This window comes from Podarcis erhardii, assembly GCF_964252035.2.
Source record: "Podarcis erhardii genome assembly, chromosome: 1".
NCBI lineage: Eukaryota > Metazoa > Chordata > Lepidosauria > Squamata > Lacertidae > Podarcis > Podarcis erhardii.
In genome coordinates this window covers 46,040,195-46,062,070 of record NC_138497.1, presented here as the reverse complement: position 1 = coordinate 46,062,070, position 21,876 = coordinate 46,040,195, and the positions used below count along the sequence as shown (strand labels likewise).

Below are 21,876 nucleotides of genomic sequence, written 5' to 3'. Positions count from 1 at the left end.
GTCCAAAAGGTTCGGTTGCCAGGAAGATCCAGTTGCTCTGGCACGCATTGCTAGCATCTAGATGCAGCTACAAGGTCAGGGGGAAAGAGGCTGATCACGTTACTGGAAACGCTGTTTTGCCAGGAATAGTGCTGACTTTTTCCCGTTTGGAGGGACGTTTACTTTTGCTCTCTCCTTGCTTTTATAGGCTAAGCCCGTAAATCAGGCTTGTGCGTGATTTTTGCATGGGGGGGGAGAGACACATCAAAACAAAAGCCCCAATTAAAGCGCTGGAAACTCACATTTGGGCGCAGGAAATGGAACGGGGCGCGGGGGGCGAAAATGGTCTAGGAGGGCCACCAATATGATTAGAAGCGCAAATTTCCCGGCTGCATCCTGAAGGGGTGCAGGCCGATCCTAGGCAAGCACGTGCCACTTCGTTCACGGGGAGGGGGGTTAAGCCCAAGTAAATCTGCGCAGGATTCCCCCCCCCCCCCGACGTTATTGCATGGGAATAAAATCCCACGAAAATGGCTTGCGCCCGATCCAGATTAAAAAGGCGTATAGGATTGGGCTGTCAGGACTTGCACAACGAGGCACTCACGTTTTGCACGCGCGCCCCTATTTGCACCAGCTACTCTAGGAAGTGCCACGACATTTCCTGCCGTTTGCACAAATGCAAACCAAAAACAAAATGCAGACGGGAAGGTGGGGGTGGGAATTGTCACCAAAAATGTGGGAAGCAGGAAGGGTGAGCAGTCCAGAGTAAAACACATCGTTGGATTCGAGTATCGAGAGGCCTCTGAGTTGCTTTGCTGTGACTCATCGCTTGTTCTTGTGCAACAGCTCCAGCTCCTTTATGTATGTGAAAGAAGGCTATTGATAAGCCCTCCCTTGGAGAGTTGTGAGTTCCGCAACTGTGTGGCCGTCTTCCTCTGGCGCCTCCCACTAAGTCATCTGCATCTCCACCGCCGCCGCCGCCGCATTTTCAGTTTTTATTTGCATCTTGCACAGCGCGCGGGATATCCATGCAACAGCAGCCTCCGTTTACTACTACAGCAGGAAAGAAACGTGCATTGCAAATGAGTGCAAGAGGAAGGAACAGTGCTGTGGCAGAACAGGAAGGAATCGAAGCCCTGGTAGCGTGCTGGTTTCTGCAGCAGAAAAGGAAAAAGAAGAAGAAGAGGAACAGCAGCCTCATAACAGCTGGGCAAGAGTTCTGTCATGTACCATCTTGCAGAGGCATTCACCGCATTCCTCTTGCCGGGAAGAGCCAAATGGGACAGCCCAACACTTGCTAGACAGATGCCTCTAGTCAGGAGGAGATTTGGAAAATTCAAATCATCCAGCTACAAGCAGTCGTGCAAAGTAGCAGAGTTTAGGCAGGCCTAGGACTTGCCGATCAGAAGGTCAGCGGTTCGAATCCCCACGACGGGGGTGAGCTCCCGTTGTTTGGTCCCAGCTCCTGCCAACCTAGCAGTTTGAAAGCACGTCAAAGTGCAAGTAGATAAAATAGGTACCGCTCCAGCGAGAAGGTAAACGGCATTTCCGTGCGCTGCTCTGGTTCACCAGAAGCGGCTTAGTCATGCTGGCCACATGACCCGGAAGCTGTACGCCGGCTCACTCGGCCAATAAAGCAAGATAACCCGCAACCCCAGAGTTGGCCACAACTGGATCTAATGGTCAGGGGTCCCTTTACCTTTAAGTGTGAATTTGCCACAAGGCAACATACAGTATAAGGAGATACCAGAACACAATAAGAAGCTGCTTGATCAGGCCAAAAGGACCATCCATTCCAGCACTCTTATGGTCAACCAGATACCCATGCGAAGCAACTGGTATTCATAGACCTACTATTTCTGATAGAGGAGGTAGAACAACAGCCTGTCTCTAGGGTGGTCAACAGATAGACCGCAATCCACTAGTGGATCATTGATCAATTTCTGATGGATTGCACAGTGTCTGTTGATAAGTTGGAGTCTTGGAAAGAATTTTGATTGGATATAGAAAAAATACTTTTTTATTATTTAAGCTTTTATTGAACTTATTCAAGTAATACTTTTTGCTTTCCCTGACCACCACCCCCCCCCCCCGCTTACAGATAGATAAGCCTGCCAACTGAGGATAACCATTCATGCATCTGATACAGTGGCCTCTATTGGCCTTATGCCATACAAAAATTGCTTAAGTAAATAAATGACTTACACTGCCATCACAATTCAAAACACACAAATGCAGTAGGAAAAAAAACACTCCACTAATTTATAAGCAGCAGCAATGACGTTTCAAAGCACAGCATATAGCATATGATAATTTTTTTTTTATAAATAATTTTTATTAACCGACCAATTCAATTCAAATCAAATCAAATCAAATCGCATCACATAAATTCCAAATTACAAAGCCAAATTTTAAATTTTTGTTGGGGGTACTCATATTTCAAGTTCCGAAGGGGATCCAATCATCTTCTTGCTGCTGCATTAATGTCCACAAATCTGTCCAAATAATGTACATAATTCTATCCAGTCCTATCTTGCTGTTTCCCACATCTCATCTTGTTATTTTCATATATTTTTCCTTTTTCTTTGTGACCTCTTCTGATAATCTCCTTAAGCAGGTAAAAACAAGTTGTAATCCTGTGTGAATTTTTCCGTTCGTCCAATAGCCATATTGAGATGGCACAGCATATGATAATTAACCAAAACAGACTGTAATAAAAAATGTCTGTTAACTTCTGTCCCCTAGGAAGGGAGTTCCAAAGATTAAGAGAAATCACTAAAAAGTCCCTGTCTCTTTAATATGCCACAACCGTTATTTCTGTATAGCACACTAATGTAATTATCCCTCTAGAAGTCATTTAGCACAAATGCATACTCAGGGTTGCTGAACACAGTTCAATTATGCCGTAGTTGTTTAAAGATCCTGTATCTGCACCCTTGCTATGTAAATTGAAAACGCCTCGGTGGATTGGGTATTCAAGTACCAAAAGAAAAAGGGGGGAAAGCAGGCTGCATACAAGACTGAAGTCAGCCTACGGTATAGGGATGAAAAATCTGTGCCTATCCAGACATTGTGGAACTCAACTCCCACCAGTCCCAGCTACCAAAGCCAATGGTCAGGGATGATGGGAGTTGTAGTCCAACAACATCTGGAGGGCAACCCATTCTCCAGCCCTGCTGTATAGCCCAGTCCTGTCTTCTCTGACAGATGCTTCCTAGATAGAGGAGCTTCCCAATCCTGTAATCTGAGTTCCTCTAACTGGTGATACTGGAGGCTGAACATGGCACGAGGTACGACACAGACAAAGCATGTGCTATACCCCCATCACTCTTTTCTTGTTGCACACACCATGTTTGCTTCTGGTAGCAACCCATGAGTTCACTGGTTTTTCATTAGACTTGCACATCCTCTGCCTTAATGTAATCCACTGTCTAGTAGTAGTAGTAGTAGTAGTAGTAGTAGTAGTAGTAATACTGCATAGGTTTCAGATCTCAGAGTAAGGAATTTGTATATAAAAGCCTTTGATCGACTAGACTCTGGCTTCAAACACCCCATACTGTACATTGAAAGCACACATCCACAAATAATCTGGGAACTGTTGTTTATTAAGGGTGCTGGGAGTTGTAGCTCTGTGAAGGGTAAACAACAGTTCCCAGGATTCTTGCAGTGTGTGTTATGCAGCCTCTGCAGCCACTGCTTATAACCTCCCACAAAGTGAAATCAAAGAGCCTAGTGGCTCACATTCCAAACCAATGGAAAAACCCCAGGTTCCTGGAAAGGATGCCAAGGGTTTTCTGCTCTGTGCACATCTGTGATCAAGTGTTCAGTGTCAAATGAAAATATGAGACCCACAGCATGATTCGACATTAATTCAAAGGGACTCTGAATGTTGTTAAAGACAATATGCATTTGGTGAAAACAGCAACACTGACAAATTGCCAGCTATGATGTCTCCAGCTCTACCATAATTCACTGTATCACTTGTGTTCCCGTGGGCTCTTTTATTCAGTATGCAAAAGTGTCAAGTTTCAACACGTGCAAACAGGATCCACAGAAAAGGCCTGTGAAACCACCAGCAGCCTTCTAAAGATACAATTAAGAGTAATTATAAGTCCTTTCTCTAGATAAAGCTCACATTTGCATGTAGGCTTTGTTCTTCTCATTGCTTCAGTGAAGGCTTTATCATCAAAATATCCTCACGTTTTGGATAAGTGATATGGGGTAAGTGAGATATCACTGCAGTTCCCACTTAAAGCAGTGTTTCAGATACATTTGTGGAAGGCCTCGTTACACCGTAATCCTATTTATACACTCGGAAGTAAGGCTTAAATGGGGCTTACTCCCAGGCATCCTCAGAGTGTATAAGCAGATTTCACATTTTTTCACTGCAATTTTTAAAATCTTGAAATGAAGAGAGACATACTTTTGAGAGAGCATGTGGCTATTTCTTTAGAAGATGCACAATATATGCATCACCCTCCTAACACCACACACACAGAGAGAGAACAAGCACACTCTCTTTGTAACATCCTCTCATTTATTTTATCAGCAATTATATAACAACACTTTAATGCCATACCCTCCAACATTTCTCCAAAGAAAACAGGGGCATCCAAAATGTTCCAAGGGTGATTTGGAGTTCTGAGTGGTGGGCAGTTAAGCACATACACCTCGCCATTTCTCCACTCAAAATCACTCAACCTACCTGTTCTGTACAACCCCACATTCAGGCTCCATGTCTGCATATAGCCATCTTCTAGGCCTGCAAAGAAATCACTAGATGTTTGCTGCTCTGAGGGACATCTTCCGACTCAGGTCTTTTTGGACCTTTGTGATAGTGGCAGCTCAGGGGAGCAGGATATGCATTAAACATTCAGGATACTGGAGAGATTACTGTGTATCTTTCCTTGCCAACCAATTCAAGGAGAGTAGTGACAATATATGTATAATAAATCTCTCTATGAGGAGGGGGAAAGAAAGGAAGAGGCACTGTAACATTTTGCTGCTCAGTGCTATCACTTTCAGCTATGCCGTAATTCAAATCTTTGGCTCTCGGCACAGAGTGCAAAGCATGCAGTCCTGAGCCAGAAGAACATCAACGACATGGATATTTCTCCTTTTTTGTGGGGTTATATGTTGATGATGCTTTCCAGAAAGCTCTCACACAAATTTGTCTTCAGCTTTTCATGACTATCAAAACTTCTTGAAACAAGAGCTCAAATGGTTTAACTTCAGCAAAAGCTTGCTGCAAGTGATAGCAGATTTGCAGCCCAGTTATATATACTTTTACTCAGAATTTCCCAGTTAAAGCAAGATACATCCCCAAAGAAGCCTGAGTAGGACTTCACCATTATCATTGGTGCCAAGAGACTACCACTCCATATTCACCAAACATTAATCAGTTTGTTGTAGTGACAACAATGTTCATTTTCTATTTCCATGCAATTAAATGTTTGTTTGTTTGGCAACAAACCCATGGACCTCTGCAATAGTTTTCAGGAATTACCCACTTCTGCTTTGTTCATGCTGTCACCCTTTAATTATTTTGTGTTCATCACATGAAAATTTAAAGCAACTCATGGTGACTTTCCCACCCAATACTTCTTGTGTAGGGTACTCCTCATAAAGCACCATCACTGAATAGCAACACATTAAAGCTACTGCCCTGCAGGCCAAAAATTGTCTGGTTAGTTCAAATAAATTAACCATAGCACTTTTGTCTTGGGTGTTCACTGTGGCTTGTCAGATCACAATGCTATGATGACAGGAGAAGCTACATCTGGCAGAATTGTCTTTTCTGTTAAATTCTGAAAGGTAAATAAACACTTTCCTGACAGCACAGATACAATAGCAGAGTATTCTACGTTGAGGCCAAGAATATCCTGAATAGCAAAAATCTAAAGCTCCAGGAATTTGATAAAAGAGAGGCAGTGACATTTCAGTTGTCAAAGCCTTCACGCTGTGCCTGACTTGATAAAGTTTCATTGAAATATCTGCATTAAAAAGTCACTTTGGAGTAGGTCACTATGTCCTGCCAATTTATTAGCTCCCCAAAATAGACATGTTGAGTAACTAACCATGCCACTAGACTTTCAGATCCCTTCTGTTTAAGCAACAACATATGACTGGAAAGTGACTTCAATTATACTAAGCCTGCAGGCATGGCCAAACTTGACCCTCCAGCTGTTTGGGGACTACAGTTCCCATCATCCCTGACCACTGGTCCTGTTAGCTAGGGATGATGGGAGTTGTAGTCCCAAAACAGCTGGAGGGCCAAGTTTGGCCATGCCTGTTCCACAACACTCTTAAGACCCCTAAAAAGTTGCGTCACGTAATGTCCAAGTTGCTCCTATATAAAATATTCAAATATTGATTTTTCCCTCCCCGCTCTTTAAAGACTTAGAATACATCATATTACAGTGGTACCTCTGGATCCATTCCGGAGCCCCATATGCATCCTCAGTAGAACATAACACGCGTGCGCAGCGTGCGCAGATTGTGTTTCGCCACTTCCACGTGATGTCATTTTGAGCATCTGCGCATGCATGAGTGGTGAAACCCGGAAGTAATACGTTCCATTACTTCTGGGTCGCTGCAGAGCGTAACCTGAAAACACTCAACCGGAAGCATATTTAACCCGAGGTATGACTGTAGTTTGTTAATACAGTTGTACCTTTGTTGACAAACAGAATCCGTTCTGGAAGTCCGTTCAACTTCCGAAAACATTCAACAACCAAGGAGCTTCCTGTACTCAATTGGAAGCCACGGAAGCCACATCAGACGTTCAGCTTCCAGAGAACATTCACAAACTGGAACACTCACTTCCGGGTTTGTGGCATTCGGGAGCCAAAACGTTTGAGTCGCAAGGCGTTCATCAACCAAGGTACGACTGTATTGCTATTAATGACTTGGCCATGAAACCTGCAGCCTAGAAAGCAGGTGATCCTCTGACCGGGTTAAAGCTAAGCTGATCAGTGCCTGAATCACAGGGCCACATAAGCTGCTCAGTGGCTTCAGATGTTATAGAGAAAAGCTGTCAGCACAGCCTCCTCTCACAATTATTAAGAGGTAACGTCTACATGATAAACAAATGCGTTGTGAGTGAGTTTCACAACAGTTTATTTAAAAAAAAAATTAGAGTTGAGAAGGTGGCAAGACGAAGGCAATTTTTATTTATTCTACAGTCACTTGTCTGCTCTTAATTATCCACAGTAGCTTTCCTCTCCACAGAGGTCCAGCTACATGTTTGCAAGGACACAAACCCCATAGGAAAGCTTGTGGGAAGAGTGGAGAGAATTTAGACAGGAATATGGTAATAGGTGGAGAAATAATTAATTGATGCTTCTTTGCTGCAAATTCTCTTATCCTTCAGTTCTCTTTTTCTTTCTTTCTTACTGGGGCTCTCGTACACAGATTTACATCTAATGCGCATGGAGCCCTTTCACGTAGCATTGTTTGCTTAGAAAATCCAAAGAGGCTCCTGTACAGGAAATATTATAGAATGCAGCCTGTTCTCCTCTCCTACCCAAGATACATTTTGAACATTATCCTCCATCATCAGCAGACAATGGAGGAAGAGACTGCATAGGGAGCTGCAGGTCCACGTTTGTAATATCTGAAGCTGCTATGAGTTCCTGAAAGGAGGGATAGGATGCAAATGTAGAAGAACTGCAAAGTCTTCCAGTTTTTATTAATGTCAAATATTTATCAAGAATGAGCAAGAAGACCACTGAGTCTCTCTCCAAATCACATTACAATTTTGGTTTTCTGTATTTTCTTGTATAAAACTTAGTTATTTTAACACTTCTCCTCCTCAGTTGTTTTAACACCTAGGAAAAGAAACAAGTGCAACAGCTTGAGGACTTTTATACGTAAGATAAAACATGAATGCAAAATGCCCAGTCGATATATAATCAGCATACATTAGTCTTAAGATTTGGACATTATGTACTTAACAACTCTAATGCACTCTGTCATACAGCATCTTCAGCCATGGCCTTAAGAGATCCTGCCTGAAACCCTGCAGAGCTGCTGCCAGTCAGTGCAGGCAGTATTGAGCTAAATGGACCAATGGTCCAACTCAGTGAAAGGCAGATTCCAACAGAGGGTATGCCACTAAGTTGTCCTTGGCGTAAACCCATTCAAACTAATAGGTCCAAATTAGTTGTGTTTATTAATTTCAGCAGGTCTACTCTAAGCTGAAAAATGATCTATATTCTATAACATAAGAAGAGCCTGCTGGATCAGGGCCAACAGCACATCTAGTCCAGCATCCTGTTCTTGCAGTGGCTGAACAGCTGCCTCTGGCAAACCCCCAGCAGAACCCAATCTGAAGAGCACTCTCCCTTCATGTGGTTTCTAGCAACTGATATTCAGAAACACAACGATAAGGTGATTATTTTACAAGGCAGTGGTAAGATAAAGGAGACTATGGGTTGTGGCACTCATCTCACTTTCAGGCCAAGGGAGCTGGCGTTTGTCCACAGACAGCTTTCTGCATCATGTGGCCAGCATGACTGAACCGCTGTGGCGCAACAGGACAACATGGAAACTCCATTTATCTTCCTGACACCTATTTATCTACTCGCACTGGTGTGCTTTCGAACTGCTAGGTAGGCAGGAGCTGGGACAGAGCAACGGGAAGTCACCCTGTCACAGGGATTCAAACCGCTGACCTTCTAATCAGCAAGCCCAAGAGGCTCAGTGGTTTAGACCACAGCGCCACCCACATCCCAAGGTAGTGGTGACCTATGATGGCACTGGAGCGACAGTGATGTAAAATGTCTTTTCCATGTTGCTGTCAGCACCAGTGGGTATGTTTTAACTAAAAGTATCAAGCACACCATATAAGACAATAGCCCTTCCCCTCCCTGCATGGGTGCTATCTAGCATCCAGGGCCAGGCCATACGAGATGCTTTGATTCCTAGAATTAGGCATCTCCTCATATGGGCAGCTGGACAGTCTGAAGCTCTGATGAGAGGGAATCTTAATGAGTGCTCTAGAGAGAGGATGACGGAGGACCTCCTCCCCAAGCTTCGGGTGTTGCTGTTGCCGCCACTCACACAGCTGCTTCTGAGCACAATTGAAAGCCAACCATTAAAACCCTGAAAGATTTGAGACTGTGGAAGCTAATGTAAACACCTGTTTCCATATGAACCTTTCCTGCACACTTAGGTCATTGGGAGAGAGGCCTCTGCTTCAAGTGCCTTAGGCAGCCAGACTCAAGAGGTTTTTAACCTCTTTCTTCCAGGGGCAACCTGCTCTGTCCAGTACTTTTTTACTCCCTCAGCTTTTAGTTACCTTATTTTTCGCCCTATAGGATGCACTTTTTCCCCTCCAAAAATGAAGGGGAAATCTGGGCGCGTCCTATGGGGTGAATGCAGGCTTTTGCTGAAGCTTGGAGAGCGAGAGGGGTCGGTGCGCACCGACCCCTCTCGCTCTCCAGGCTTCAGGAACACATCCGCAGCCTAAGCAGTCCTGCGGGAGTTCCCACAGGGCTGTCTAGGCTGCGGATAGCAGCTTGCTTCCCGGAGCGCCGGGCACGCTGAAAGCAGAGTGCTCAGCTCTTTGGGAACACATCCACAGCCTCGCAGCCCTGCGGGAGGTCCCGCAGGGCTGTCTAGGCTGCGGATAGCAGCCTGCTTCCTGGAGCGTCGGGCGCCCTGAAAGCAGAGCGCCCAGCGCTTCGGGAACACATCCGCAGCCTAGGCAGCGCTCCCCACGCTGCGGATAGCAGCCTGCTGCCCGGCGCAAGGGGCACCCTGAAGCAGAGCGCCCCGCCCGCCGGACAGACATCGGCCAGCCCCACAAGCTTGGGGGACAGCAAGGAGGCGCAGCGCCGCCATCCCGCTGTTCCTCGACCTGGTTCGGTTTCCCTGACCTGGTTTTGGGGGGGAAATAAAGGGGGGGAAATTTCCTTTATTTCCCCCCAAAAAAACTAGGTGCAACCTATGGGATGGAGCGTCGTATGGGACGAAAAATATGGTAGTATTAATACTGCTGACTAATGGGCTATAATTCTTGGCTTGTTTTGAATAGCTGGATAGAAGCCAACTACAGGTGCAGGGTATACATTGAACTAAATAAAGACGACACCAAAACATTCCTTGTTCTTTCTGTTTTAAGTTTAGTTACATGGGGATTTTAACACTCAAATTAGTTAACGCCCCATAGTAGAAGCATATGTACCAATCTGAGCTGGAATTTGAAATGCACACCTCCACATAGGTATTTTTCCTGTTCTCTTCCAACTCTGTTAGGCCACAGATTTTTATATTGGTTCTAGCCATGATACAGAACTAAGTCACACAAGTTGCACAAGTGGAATTATTTGAGAAACGGGAACAGTAGGCTCCCTGAAGGAAGTACCTGAACCTGCCAAGAAGGCAGACAGCAAGACATGCAATTCCGGGGAATATCTGCCTGGAAAACAAAAGCCCAAGGGTTTCTGAAGCAATCTAGTTGCCAGAACAAATAACACATCTGTATCACTGTTGCTAAAATTCCATAATTCAATTGCACTGCACTGCACTGCAGATGTTCAACCAACCTGCTTCAGTGTCTAGATTTTGTGGGTGTGGGGATCAACTATGTGCTGAGAGCCAGGGTGGTGTAGTGGTTAAGAGCGGTAGTCTCATAATCTGGTGAACCGGGTTTGCTTCCCTGCTCCTCCACATGCAGCTGCTGGGTGACCTTGGGCTAGTCACACTTCTTTGAAGTCTCTCAGCCCCACTCACCTCACAGAGTGTTTGTTGTGGGGGAGGAAGGGAAAGGAGAATGTTAGCCGCTTTGAGACTCCTTAAAGGGAGTGAAAGGCGGGATATCAAATTCAAACTCTTCTTCTTCTTCTTCTTCTTCTTCTTCTTCTTCTTCTTCTTCTGATTATTATTATTATTACATGTACTTGCACCTTAGTCCCAGGCAGTGAAAAAATGTAGCTCTATGTTCTGATGCAGAATTTATTTATTTAAGACCTATTCATGCCTCCTTCCCCAAACAGCATTAATTTACACCCACATTAAATACAGCAAGATTCACACTGCCCCCTCAGTGGGGTTTAATATTACTGTTCTTTCTCCGTGCTTCTTATGCAAATAAAAGAAAACAGTGACTATTCCATAATTTCTTGCACTGAGCAATTGGCAAACTACATGTAACATATATACACATAACAAAACCTTGATTTCCTTTTTTTAAAAGCCTTGGCAGAGGCAGATTTAGGGGGGTGCAACTGATGGGCCCACAATGGGCACCGAGCCAAGAGGGCGCTGCAACAATTATTTGGATGGAAGGCGAGGGGCAGAGGGGCACCGAATGTTGGAGTCCCCCAGGATGCCACTGAAATTTGAAGGCCCGAAGTCCACCACTGGCCTTGGGAGGCTTTGATTTTGTGCAGAAGGATGGCAAACAGACACCTGGCTGGAGTTGATGGGACTTGTTGCTGAAAACACCTTGAGGGCACCAAATTGGCCAAAGCTGCTCTAAAGAGTCCAGGGAGCCTTCCCAAGCTGTCCTCAAAAAAGTCCTCTGCGGTATGCCAGGCTGAGAAATAATGACTGCCCATTACATTGCCAACCCCAGACTTCTTATCTGAATCATGCCGCCACCCCCACAAATAAAGCAACCCCCAAAGTTGCTGTAATTATAGCTCCTGAAAGGGGGGGGGTTGCAATCTACCAGGAGCAATATTTTCATGTATCTGTGGCTGCTTTCATGTGGTGGTTTATTCTATTTCCCTAACTGTTAATTTTTGCATTATATTTCAGCTTTCACATGACTTAAAAAGTCACTTCTGGAAAATTAATTCAATATATTGTGTGTTTAGCGCTGATTTCTGTGCCATTTGATGCCAGGGAAAAATCTGTTTGCAGCCCCCTTAACTCGGAAAATTGTGGGAGTAAAGTGATTAAAATTGTGGCAGTATACCAGCATACAGTTCTTTCTTGTTATTTTCATGGAAGAATCATGGGGTGAAAAAAGTACGTATGTGAAGGAGGGGGGGTTAGTGATGTTGTCCAATACTGTTTGTTGTTGTGTCACACTGTGCCCACTGGTCTGGTTTAAATTTAGTTTAACATGCTGGGACATTGATCAGAAATCCACAGCTACAATAAAGGGTCTGAAAGCCACATCTTATGAGGAACAGCTGCGGGAATTGGGTATGCTTAGCCTGGAGACTGAAAAGAGATGTGATAGCCATCTTCAAATATCTTAAGGGCCGTCACATGGAGGATGGAGTTTGTTTTCTCCTGCTCCAGAGGCTAGGACCCAAACCAATGGATTCAAGTTACAAGAAAGGAGATTCCAGCTAAGCATCAGGAAGATCTTTCTGTCAGTAAGAGCTGTTTGACAGTGGAACAAATTCCCACGAGAGGTGGTGGACTCTCCTTCCTTGGAGGTTTTTAAGAAGAGGTTGGATGGCCATCTGTCATATACAGTATGGTCTAGTTGAAATTCCTGCATTGCAGAGGGTTGGGCAATGACTTTGGGGTCCCTTCCAACTCTACAATTCTATCATTCTAATGTAATATCTCCTACATCTGTGTAAAATATCAACTTGTATTATTTGTACAGGCCTGCAGATTGGGAGGGTTATTATGGTACTATTCCTTGGATTTGAGAGTCAAAATATAAGACATAATAGATTTAAGATATAATATATCTTATAAGATATATAGATTTAAAGCTGTTTAAAATTCATTTTAAATATATGGCTAAATACTATCTCACCTTGATAACTGGCATTTTAAAACACATCAAAGCATGCTGGCACTTTGTTTATTAGCAAATATGAGTGGGTCAGCATGTGCCAATATTAACAAGTGTTTGGGTCATTGCCTTCAGCCTCAACTGCATCTGTTTCGTAATGCCTTCAAACAGAGGCAGCATGTAGTAAAGCAATTTCCAAACTCACTTTGTACAACAACAACAACAACAACAACAACAACAACGTACTGCTGTTACAACTGCTGTGCAACTGAAGACCCAGATAAGAAGTTTAAATGCTCTCCAATTACCGTATATTGACTAGATAGCCCCCAATATAAATCAACATTATTTATTTAAGACTGATCCAACTATACCATACTCTATTCTAGGAATGGCAAATATTACTAAAATTCATAATGATTTATAAGAGTATTGACAATCTAATGGCCTGTGGACACAATTGGTTACACTAATTTTGCCAGGGATGGATGAAATGTTTTCCATTTACTTCGATCTCCGATGTGCTCCAAAAGGTAGGCTAAAGGATAAGTAAGCTGAAAGTGAGCCAGGAATCCATCGAGATGAGGAGCTCCTGACTCACCTCTTTAGCATTTTGAGAAATGTCATGATCCTGTACTTCATGTAATTGTATACGGTAGCCATAAAGCAGTACTGTAACAGGAAACCCATACCTGTGTACCAGGAGTGTCCCCCTCTTATATAACAACACAAATGGCCCATCAGAATCCTACACCATGTCCTAAATACATCAGGGGAAACCAACATTTTTGGGCCACATTTGCAAACCCAAGCAACTGTCATGGATGTCGTTTCACACCACAACTATCTTGGCGACCCCTGAGTTACATCTTTACAGCTGGCTTCAGTGGAAACAAAGAGAAACAAGGCCTGACCCATCACAATTCACCGTAATATAGCAGCCTAAAAACTGGACAAATTTTGTACAGTGGTGCCCCGCAAGACGAACGCCTCGCAAGACGGAAAACCCGCTAGACGAAAGGGTTTTCCGTTTTGGAGGCGCTTCGCAAAACGAATTTCCCTATGGGCTTGCTTCGCAAAACGAAAATGTCTTGCGAGTTCCTGCGGGTTTTTTTCCCTTCCCCCCCTTTTTCTAAGCAGCTAAGCCACTTATCAGCTGATCCACTAAGCTGATAAGCCGCTAAAAGCTGCTAAAAGCCGCTAAACCGCTAATAGCGCTAATCTGCTAAGCTGTCAATGGGCTTGCTTCGCAAGACGAAAAAACCGGTATACGAAGAGACTCACGGAACGGATTAATTTCGTCTTGCGATGCACCACTGTACATAATATACACCCATTAGATCCAACCTCAACGGCTCCCACTCCTCCAACATCACACCAGCCATGTACATTTGGTGCTGGTTCCCCACCAGGCAGTTGCTCCCAAGTAGCGTCACAATGCATGTGTGTGGTGTGTGAGCAAGAAAGAGAGGGGGAGAGGGAGAGGGAGAGGGAGGGGAAGGGGGAGGGGGAGAGGGAGGAAGGGAGGAAGGGAGGAAGGGAGGAAGGGAGGAAGGGAGGAAGGAAGGAAGGAAGGAAGGAAGGAAGGAAGGGTACTTGGGAAGCAGGCTTTGCAGGCCTTCCTACTTAAAAGTTTCTCACAGTTCATCCCCAAGGACAAGCAACCCACGTGTCTACAGCTTTCAGCATGTTGGTAGCAGCAATTGAGTAAGGGTTGGCATCAACCCTTTGAGCTCAGCCCTGGAGCAGTGGGGGCGCCAGCATTTTTGTTGAGCACTGCCTCGCACCAGTGACTTGTGGATGAGCCAAAACAGGCAGTCAGCAAAAGGGTGTGTCTGAAGCTTCCTGTTACAGAATGGCAAGCTCCAAAAAAATATGAAAACAAGTCCTAAGATGCATTTGAACACAGGTTATTATCCCATTTAACCACCACGTCCCTGCTTTTGACATGGAGAGATCTGAAGGCAAGGAGCACCAAGCAGGGAAACCTGATCTTCACACTGCACTACAGCATAGCTGTCAATTTTCCCTTTTCTTGCGAGGAATCCTATTCAGAATAAGGGAATTTCCTTTTAAAAAAGGAAAACATTGACAGCTATGTACTATAGTGGTACCTCAGGTTACAAACACCTCAGGTTACAAACACTTCAGGCTACAGCCTCCACTAACCCGGAAGTAGTATCTCGGGTTAAGAACTTTACCTCAGGATGAGAACAGAAATTGCCTGCCGGCGGCAGCAGGAGGTCCCATTAGCTAAAGTGGTATCTCAGGTTAAGAACGTTTTCAGGTTAAGAACGGACCTCCGGAATGAATTAAGTTCATAACCAGAGGTACCACTGTATGGAAGAATGGAACAATTAATTGAAGTTTGAGCCTGGGCTCCTTTGGTTTAAACCTCCAGGAATGCAGACCTTCCCCCCCCCCACCCCCAAAGGCAGATTGTCTATGAGTCTTGGTTTTAAAATTATTTATGTAAAAATCAACCCAATAGACTCATACAGGGGAACTTAAAAGATTTAAGATCACCATACAAATACCCAGTTCACCTAGATAACTAATTCATTATTTTTAAAAGAAAAAAAAATAGTTTCTAGTCCATGCTTGTGAAACCAGAGGAAATACTGGAAATATGTGGCCTGCATGTTAAGCCCTCAAATGCATCTGAAACACAATAACTGTAACTGTATCTGACTCTCTTGGGTGGAGAGGGGGCACTCCCACAGTTATATAGCATTACTCAGCAAACACTGCACTCCCAGTCTAGTTTAGGAAGCCTGGCAAAATTTACAACACAGGAGTCAAGAACATCTAGGGCACTGGTTAACTTCGTAACTTTTTTTTAAGGAGGTACCTTTGCACTTTAGCTCTTATGAAAATGGTACCCTCAATGGTACTCCTCAACCTGAGGATCTTTTCTGTAACACCCGGAAATGTTAGTGGCTGGCAGTAATCACACAAAGTTCATGGAAACCTTCTATATTTCCAACAGCAAAGGTGTGCAGATTACTTGTTTAGTGGGTCAGCCCTGTTAGCTCTGAATATGTTACCTGTAGTTTCCTGGCTGAATTTCATTAAGATGTCCAAAAGTCCTGCTCCTGGAGTGAAATTTTATTCCAGCGTGTTTCACAATCAACATGTTTTGCAATTCTTGGACACACCTGTCCTTTCAAAGTCCCACCAGGGCTGGAGCAACTCAAGGTCTCAGAATTCAACAGGCACTGTACTCCTCTTCAAAATGAAAAGATGCAAACCATGGGACAACAGTTCAGGTGTACCCCCTCCCCCCAGTTTTCCCAATAGAAGTTTCTAATCCTTCATTTGATTGTTTCTGGGCTGAGGAAGATCCCTGAATGGGAGACTATTGTCCTCCCCGCTCCCAGCACACATCAGGATACAGAGCGGGAACAGAATCATTCGCTTTCAGATCAACAACGTAACTTGAGCCATTCCTGCCTCTCTGCCTTGAAACCTTTGTTCATTCAGTGTGGTGTAGTGTTTAGAGTGTTCAACTAGGACCTGGGAGACCAGGGTTCAAATCCCCACTTAGCCATGAAGCTCATTGGGTGACCTTGGGCCAGGCACTGCCTCTTAGCTAACCTACCTCACAGGGTTGTTGTGAGGCTATATAGTAATGGGAATGGGGGGAGGGGGGACGACGACTCTGTATGTCACTGTGAGTTCCTTAGCAAAGGTGAATCCAATACAGGGGCCAGCAACCTTTTTCAGCCGTGGGCCGGTCCACCGTCCCTCAGACCATGTGGTAGGCTATATTGGGGGGGGGGGATGAATGAATTCCTATGCCCCACAAATAACCCAGAGATGCATTTTAAATAAAATGACACATTCTACTCATGTAAAAACATGCTGATTCCCGGACCATCTGCGGGCCGGATTGAGAAGGAGAAGGCGAGCCTTAGGTTGCATACCCCCCCCCATCCAAAACATAAAGAGGGGCACAGCCACCAGTTCTTGAACTCATTCCTCTAGCTCTCCTTTTAATAGCACTGTGATTTGCAGCAATTAGCAGGCAATCATTAAAAAGAAAAGAGAGAAAGAGAAAGGCTATGCAAGGGTTTTCCTAGAGAGCTTGAAACCTTTACTGGAGTCAGTGCTGCCATGCTTGGCAAATATACTAAACTACATGAAGAAGCCCAAAGTGTCGCCACACCACTACAACCCCAATTGAAATGTGTGGTGGTGACATGATCAAAAGGAGGGTTCTCTGCATAGCAATTTGCTCCCTTGATTAGCAGCTCAGCACACAGAAGCAGCTGCCACATGTAGCAAGGCAAAGCATCCTCTGTGAAGCAGCTCTGTGGTGCTGGTCTGAATCCACTCTCAGGGCACCTTTCACACTTTAGGTCTGCCGAATGCACCAAAAGTTTGTGTGGTCAAAAATAAATTGGTTACAGGGTTAAATGTGCATGCAGCACATTTCAAATGTTAAGAAACAAAAACCACACACGAATTTCAACAACTTTCATAACAGTCCTGGAAGGTAGACCTGCATCTTGGAAAAATGGCTTGCCTATGGCCAAGTAATTAGTATGTGGTGAAGACAGCATTAAAACCCAGGACTTGCCAGATGCTGCTTAAGAGTCATAGAATTGTAGAGTTGGAAGGGACCCCAAGGGTCATCTAGTCCAACCCAACCTCTCTATTAGGACTCTCCAGGCCACCGCCACCTACCCAGCCACCCATTACTAGCTGTTTTCCACTCTCGTTGGGTATTTTTGCCTGTCTAGAATGTGTTGTTGAACTAAAAAAAAAAAAGTCTCTTGCTTCCAATTGCTCTACTCAGTTTTGCCTGTGGCCCCTCCCAGCACTGCCATGCAGCCTCCAGAAGGTTGCTTAGAAGGGAATGTAGCCCTAGGCAAGTTTCCCTACCCCTGGCCTATCCAAACAAAAACTACAGCCACAATACTAACACATGCTTTACCATATTACAATTCACCATTCCTCCATGCACATGCACCCTGCAGCAAAGCAAGCCCTTCTCAAAGTTCCTATTTTATTTCCCAAGGCTATGTCAGTTTCACAGAGGGTGGCAGTGGAGCAGAGCAGAGCAGAGAATCATTTTTAATCTTCACTATGCAATCGCTTTGAGCACTCTGCTTTCAAAGCTTCCTGAAATGTTAAGATTTTCTTCCTGGACTGGGTTGTCTTTTTTCCTCTAGGGCTTTTATAGGCATATAATTTTCTTGCACCATTCTTTCTCTTCTCCTTTCCTTTTTTGTAAGTGCAAGTACAACCTTAAATGCACATCTTCCACCTATTATTGGGAAGACTCCAAGGAGGATCATATACTTGAGGTCAAGCAAGAACTTGGCAACTACCTAAGGAGCAATTTATCAGTTCTTTATTTGAAGCACAAATCTGCCCCCCAGTAGAGACAGGGTTTTGCACAATCCTCTTCAAGTACTCTTATGCAATCACCCCCAGAATATTAAAAGATACGTGTCAGCTATGCTTGTGAGATCCTCATGGTTTTTATATGATGCAACCAGATAAAACTTTTGATCAGACTCCACGTAATACCCAGAAACCATATCTGCAATAAAGTGCTGAGTGCACTTTGATTGCAGGCACTCATACACCAGCAGCAATTTCTATTTTCAAAAGTGAGAGGCATACGAATCAGCTGGTGCGTCAGTTGATCTATAATGTAGATGCGAAACATACAGTGACTAAGTTTCTGTTGCACATTCTGTCTTGCATTGACAGTACTGTGGAGCTCACTGAAAGATACCCAGATGCACTGTAAAGGTAGCAGTTGCAATAACAAGAACTTAGAAGCGACTTCCCACGACACAGAGGTAAACAGTCATGTGTGTCTGAACAGCTTGTTCAGATTGCACAATTATCCTTTTTGTTTTGCTTTCTTTGCTTTTCTTTCCCCAACACCAACACCTCTTTGCAGAAAACACAGGAAACTGCCTTATATTGAATCAAGCCATTAGTCCACTGTACTGTGTGGCTCATCAGTATTTCAGATTGGAGTCTCTTCTAGCTGTACCTGGAAATGCCAGGGATTTTGCATTGAAAGCAGATGCCCTTCCACTAAGAAACAGCAGTTCCCTTCATCTGTCTCAAACCTCAGTAAAACCTTTGTATCAATAATACGTATCAATAATACATATAATACAATAATATGTATACAATATCACAGCAAGCAAGAGCTCAGGGCAGAATTCAACAGAACCAAAAAGCAAATAATAAATAATAATAATAAATTTTATTTATATCCCGCCCTCCCCAGCCGAAGCCGGGCTCAGGGCAGCTAACAACAATCAAATAATCAAACAATCAAATAATCCAACATTCTAAAAATATTTCATTTCATTATAAAAATTAATTAAAATCAAGTTGATGGCAACCATTAAGCAACATTCTGTGCAGGTTGCCAGAGGAGGGAGTCAGGCTGCGCCCTGACCAAAGGCCTGGTGGAACAACTCTGTCTTGCAGGCCCTGCGGAAAGATGTCAAGTCCCGCAGGGCCCTAGTCTCTTGTGACAGAGCGTTCCACCAGATTGGAGCCGCAGCCGAGAAGGCCCTGGCTCTAGTTGAGGCCAGCCTAACCTCTCTGAGGCCTGGGACCTTCAGGATGTTTTTATTTGCAGACCGTAGGTTTCTCTGTGGGGCATACCAGGAGAGGCGGTCCCGTAGGTACGAGGGTCCTAGGCCATATAGGGCTTTAAAGGTTAAAACCAGCACCTTAAACCTGATCCTGTACTCCACCGGGAGCCAGTGCAGCTGGTATAGTACCGGATGAATGTGATCTCACAGCGAAGACCCCATAAGGAGTCTCGCTGCAGCATTCTGCACCCGCTGGAGTTTCTGGGTCAGTCTCAAGGGCAGCCCCACGTAGAGCGAGTTACAATAATCCAGTCTGGAGGTGACCGTCGTGTGGATCACAGTGGCTAGGTCAGGGCGAGAGAGGTAAGGAGCCAACTGCTTAGCTTGGCGGAGATGAAAAAATGCCGCCTTTGTTATAGCTGTAATCTGCGCCTCCATAGAGAGGGAGGTATCGAAGATTACACCCAAACTCTTAACGGACGGTGCTGGCACTAATTGCACCCCCGCAAGAGATGGGAGTTGCTCCCTCAATCCCATATCGTCCCGTCCCAGCCAAAGGACCTCTGTCTTCGAAGGATTTAACTTCAACCGGCTCCCACGTAACCATCCAGCCACAGCTTCCAGACATCTGGTCAGTGTGTCTGGGGCCGAGTCAGGATGGCCATCCATCAACAGATAGAGTTGGGTGTCATCGGCATACTGATGGCAACCCAGCCCAAAACTCCGGACAAGCTGGGCGAGGGGGTGCATAAAGATGTTGAAAAGCATCGGGGAGAGTATCGCACCCTGAGGCACTCCGCACACCAAGGAGTGGCGCGATGACAATTCCCCCCCAAGCGCCACCCTCTGTCCCCGACCAGAGAGCAAAAAGCAAAAAACATGTCCAATGTGCAGCCTGCAAGCCTAATACATCCAAAATAAACCTTCATCCAGGATTATCATAAGACTTGGATTGTGCAAGGCACAGTCACATATGCAAGTGGGTGTTTGGACAGCTTTGTCGACAAACTGCCAAAGTACCCGTCCTGTACCGTTACTGCATGATTAACAGCACACAACATCTGCCAGAAGTGCCGTGCAACAAGCTTTTGTTTTGTTTTGTTTTGTTTTGTTTTGTTTTGTTTTGTTTTGTTTTGTTTTGTTTTGTTTTGTTTTGTTTTGTTTTGTTTTGTTTTGTTTTGTTTTGTTTTGTTTTGTTTTACATAAAAAAACCAGGCCACGACGGGTGGGGAAAACTCGTTTAAATCCCAAAAGATCCTTTGCAGCCTGATGAGACGTCATCATTTGTTGCAAGGAGGCGGGCAAGGCTGCTTCTGTTTCCTCAGCACAGGCTCGTCCCATATTTGGAAGAGCCACTTCGACTCTCTCTCTCTCTCTCTCTCTCTCTCTCTCTCTCTCCCCCCCCCCACCCCCGGTGCGAAGTCAGCAGCAAGGGCTCGTCCAACAGGACTCTTTTGTCTGCGGAATAAACTTGAGCCACTAGCGCGGGAGTAAACAAACGAACAAAAGTGCAAAACGTGGATTGTTGTTGTTTTTTAAATGCACGGGCGGATTTGATCCGAGACGAAACTCGCTAAAAGCCTCTTTTGCAGAGCAAAGGGAGACGCTCGCAGGTTCCGGAGAGGAGAAGCGACAGAACCGAGTTAGTCCGAAGAGGGTGGCCTTCAGATCCTCCCCCCAACTCCACACACACACACACACACACACACAAAGTTCAGTCGGCTGCTGCTGCAGCTGCTGTCACTTGTGCCCGAGCAACGCCAAGCCGTTTTCTCCGCCATCCCAGAAAAACTCCGGATCTCCATTCTGTCTGCTCCACTTCACATCTACCCGAGCCAAACCCAATAATCGACTTGCATCTCTCTCTCTCTCTTGGAAGTGGGAGGCGGAGCGGGTTGGAAGTAGCAAGAAAACGAGGAGATCTCCTGCTACACCACCCCAGACTATATTAATCCAGGCACCAAAGGACAAGGAAACAAACACCCAGCGTCCAAACCGAGCGCGAAAGTTTTGCTCACCTTCAGTCGCAGAGAATCGCTGCAACAAGTCCCGTCCTGAGTCAAGTCCGGGGCAGAGGAATGCACTGCCAACAAGAAGCCCAAGAAGAAACGGGGGCGGCGGGGGGGGGGGAATCCCGCAGGCAACCAAACCCCAACTTTTGAGTGCCTTTCGCTAGGATTGTGGGAAGGCGTCACTTCCTAGCGCGGTAAGTTGCCGAGGGGTGGATGCCAGGGCAGGCCCTTTAAAAGGCAGCTCCTCCCTCTGCTTGCTTCACCGCCCTGTGCAGCCTCAGCCACAGAGAGGGCTGCTGCTGCTGCTGCTCCCCTCCTCCAAGTATCGTCTGAGACTCAGGACCCCTTTAGGCTTCAGGGCGAGGTGCTTGTTTCGAACCCACGACATGTTAAAACGAAACGCAGCTTCAGATTCCTATTGCACGCATTTGTAAAAAGCAAAGGGAGAGAATGGAGAAAGCCCTGGGGTTTCAGCCAAATGCCCCCTGGAAAGCTCGCAAGAACATGGTGGAAACAGGAATCCTGTTGATGGCTTTTGGGGGAGGGGTCCTGGCAGTGGCGTAGCGTGGGGGGTGCAGGGGGGGCCGGCCGCACTGGGCGC

General features: G+C 45.3%; 1 protein-coding gene across 1 annotated transcript in view; it reads right to left on the bottom strand.

Moving 5' to 3' along the window:
- MIDEAS (mitotic deacetylase associated SANT domain protein) overlaps window positions 1–21,471 on the bottom strand; it is a 90,592-nt gene extending 69,121 nt beyond the window's left edge. Inside the window, exon 1 of the mRNA XM_081881354.1 lies at window positions 21,282–21,471. The gene's annotated coding sequence lies outside the window, so the exon portion shown is untranslated. The remainder of the gene's footprint in view (window positions 1–21,281) is intronic.
- Window positions 21,472–21,876: the final 405 nt, after the last annotated feature.